The 3828-nt window shown below is 35.1% G+C and overlaps 1 non-coding gene across 1 annotated transcript; it reads left to right on the top strand.

Annotated features, from left to right (window-relative positions):
- Positions 1-702: 702 nt before the first annotated feature.
- On the top strand, positions 703-809 carry LOC116420401. The gene has a single exon (XR_004230706.1). It is a non-coding gene; the product is annotated as a U6 spliceosomal RNA (small nuclear RNA).
- The last annotated feature ends 3019 nt before the right edge of the window (positions 810-3828 follow it).

The raw sequence follows: 3828 nt of genomic DNA, 5'->3' as shown, positions 1-3828 counted from the left end.
TTGAGGTTTTTAGACCATATATTATGGTCTATTTTTGTATAGGTTCCATGAACTGCTGAAAAGAAAGTGTACTCCTTTCTGTCTCCTAAATGGGACTTTCCTAAACCAGTAAGTAGTATCTGTCTACAATAAAGAACTAGTGTTATTTGTAATAGAGACAAGACAGAAGAGTTTTCAATAAAAACAAAAGTAGAGAAGATATGAAAAGGACAATCTCTAAATCAGTTAATATTGATAACATGAATTTACTTTAGTATCACGTTTGAGTGTCCTTTCCTTTTGAAGACCTAAGCTAGCATAAATATCCTTTAAGTCTTAATTTCCAATTACATTTACTGAATGAATCTTTTAATAAAATTTAATAGTAGATAAGTGAGAATGAGTCTAAATATATCTTAAAAAGAAATAAAATAAAATAACCATCTTTTAGTAAGTTACTCTTTCTTTCTCAGTGAGCTAGACAGATCCCTAGCAGAAATCCTTAAAGAAACACTGAAGAAGGCTTTTCAAAAAAATTCACAGAATGATAAAATAAGTTCTAAGCCAATGAAGTATTCAATTGAACAGTTGCCTTACTCTAAAATCTCCTCATTACACTCTTGACATGCCCAACAGCTGACTATTGTCAAACTCCCTACACCTCTGTAAAACTGATGAATCCACAACATGAAGAGTTCTTTTTTTCGTTATAAAATAAGCTCTGTGCTCGCTTCGGCAGCACATATACTAAAATTGGAACGATACAGAGAAGATTAGCATGGCCCCTGCGCAAGGATGACACGCAAATTCGTGAAGCGTTCCATATTTTTATGAATATTGATGCTAAAATCTTAAATAAGATATTTGTATTCCTGCAGACCTGCAGGACCTGCAGAGCCTGCAGACCTCAAACACATGATGTCCTTCTGAGAAGAGAAAGGCAATAGGGTAGGACAATAGGGTGGGCAGTGGTTAGAAGCAAAATAGGCCATTGAGGAGGAATAGGGTAAAAAGAAAGAGAAAAAACAGAAGAAAATAGGATGGAGGGAAAGAAGCTATTAGTAACCATTCCTATATATTTGAAAGAGAAGAGCTCACATATAAAACAGAAGCATACAACAGGATGTATTAGAAACCAGAATTCTACAATATATTGTTTAAAAGAAACACAGTAAATATAGAAGGACACATAGAGAACTTTTAAATAATGGACTGGAACAGAATCCATCATGCTTCAGCTAAAGTAAAAAAAAGGCAGAGGTACAAAGCATGATCTCAAATAAAGTAAAAATAAAAATATATACCTGATTTTAAAAATTAAGGAAACTAATTTTACTAAAAGTTAATTAAAAGAAAACTTAATGGTATTTATTACAAGCACTAAGATGTTCTACTTGAATGACACAATATAAGTTGAAAGGCAAAATCATTTCCTTGGAATTTAATATTATGTGGCATACTTAGCTCTATGTAAACAATGAATTTGGTTAAATTGTTGAGGCTAATTGATCCGGCAGGAAAATGTTCACGTGAGTTCATGTCTATAACATTTAATAAATAATTTTGGGTCCAAAAGACAATTAGGTTCAAAAGCACCAGATTACCTATGGAGATTCCAAGGTATGGGTGTGAAGATGATTCTTTTCTATTTACTAGAAAACACCTTTCAGCACTTGGTCATTGTGTAAAATGACCAAGGAAAGGGATAATTGTCAACATTGGCTGGAAATACTGTGTCCTCTTGAAAGGGGTAGCAAAGCACCTGTGGGAACCCTTGTCACTAGCTGCTTCAAAAAGGCAATTAATTTGCACATATTGTAGAAGCCTGTCACTTTTAGAGACCATCCTCTATAAGTAAAGGAAATAGCTGAATATATTTTTGTTACATGAAGAAACTGAGTAATAACTCAATGATAGTATTTCCCAATCACTGAATTGATCCAAATTTACTGTTTTACCCTAGAATAGTATTGTTCCTTTTCCTAGGGTCTGAAGCCTGCTTTGATGCTAAGACATCCTCACTATTTTCCAAAATTTTCTATTAAAATTCATTTTTAAAAATCGAACCAAATGAGCCAGGGATTAATAATAAACAACTATCTGACTTTATAGTCTGTTTTAATCATGATAAAATTTAAAAATTTTCCCTTGCCACACAACCTATTGCGTTTCCTTATATCTGTAAGTAGAATGTGGCTTCTGTTGAAGGATGCATAGTGTCCATGTGTTCTTATGAAGCATCAGTCAGGCAACAGTTAATTAAAGCTGCTGTTTCTGAGATGCTTTTTCAAAATAACAAGCTCCATCTCCAGGAGTTCACAAAACATGGACATTTCCAAATTTAATCTTATATCAACTGTTACAGTACTGCCATGTGGAAGTCACTGAAAAACTATTTTATCTCTTTTTCTTCAAATGTTAATAAGCTAAAGGATGAAAATGAGTGACACACTGATGACTGCCTCAGTCCATAGAGGTTGGACGGGTCATGTTTTTTCTCCATCAAAATCTTGGTGCTGACTCCACACACATTGGATAAGTAATGAATGCTAAAAACATAAAAGTGACCTTGTCTACCCTTTCATAAGTAGTGGCATTTTTGTAGATCTTAATAATTACTTTTAAGTGAATGGCTATGAAGACTAAAATGTAGGCTAACAAACATCAGTTCTTGTAATTTATTGGAAAATGGGTTCAAAATTCCAGCCCTGTTTTTCATTCATTTTGTGATCTTGGGCAAAAAACCCATGAACATTGATTTCTTGTCTGGGAAAAGGAAGGACTCATTTTCATTGTTATTGGAAGCCTGTGGTAGAAGGTGAACATATCGAAGGGCAAATATGTAATCAGTGAACTGGGAAGTTATGCACTCTATAGTACTTTGTCAATAGGGGATTGATGGGAAGGAAAATTAATATTTGTTCATTAAAAATAGAAAAGTGAAAGGTTGCATTTTAAGTGAATATAGATTCACCGAAATTAGCAAGTGAGAAGACATGGAGCAGGTGGTATCAGAAAACCTGAAGAGCCTTGGATGAACTGGTGCTGAGTGAAGGGAACAGACCAGGAAAACTTTGTACATGGTAACAGTAAGGTCGTGCCGATGATCAACTTTGATAGATGTTACACTTCTCCGAAATACAATGATCTATGGCATTTCTGAAAGACTAATGATGGAAAGGAGAAAGAATTATAAAGACTGAATCCAGATTAAAGGATACTATTTTCACTTTTTTTTTCTTTTCCTGTGGTGTTTCCTTTTTGTTCTGATCCTTCTTTTACAACATGACTAGTGGAAATAGGTTCAAAATGATATGACGTATATACTCCATATTGCCATCTTGGGAAGTTGGGAGGGGATGTAGTGTAAAGTCCGGATTAGCTCCCTGGAGGCCTCAGGATCAGCCAGAGTCAGGTTAAGTAAAAGTCCTTGGTCTTTAAGGGGAGAAGTGAAGAAGACAGACAAAGCGCCAGGTGGCTCACCAATGATCTATCCTGGATTCTCCCCTCCAAAGTCACCAACTTCTCTCCTCCCCCTCCTGCTGCCAAATGACTCTGGTCTGTCTCACCCCATCCTCTAATCCTTGCCTACCATTATCTTAACACCAAACATTGAGCCAGCACCAACTGTGAGAAGAGCCATTTATCCAAACATATGCTAATAGAGTCATTGTCTCATATTGAATAGGTAATAAGCCTTAAGTGCTGGGTTTCTGATTCAAATACACCTATTCAGAGTTTCAGCCCTCTACAATGTAGGGAGGGAGAACAAACAAATAAAATATTGTAAAGGTCAATGTTAAAAATACATACACACATATATATTTGAAAAAGGATGAAATATGAAAA

This window comes from Sarcophilus harrisii, chromosome X (genome assembly GCF_902635505.1).
Source record: "Sarcophilus harrisii chromosome X, mSarHar1.11, whole genome shotgun sequence".
Lineage (NCBI taxonomy): Eukaryota > Metazoa > Chordata > Mammalia > Dasyuromorphia > Dasyuridae > Sarcophilus > Sarcophilus harrisii.
Note: the sequence above shows the minus strand (reverse complement) of the source record. Positions and strands in the feature narration are given on the sequence as shown.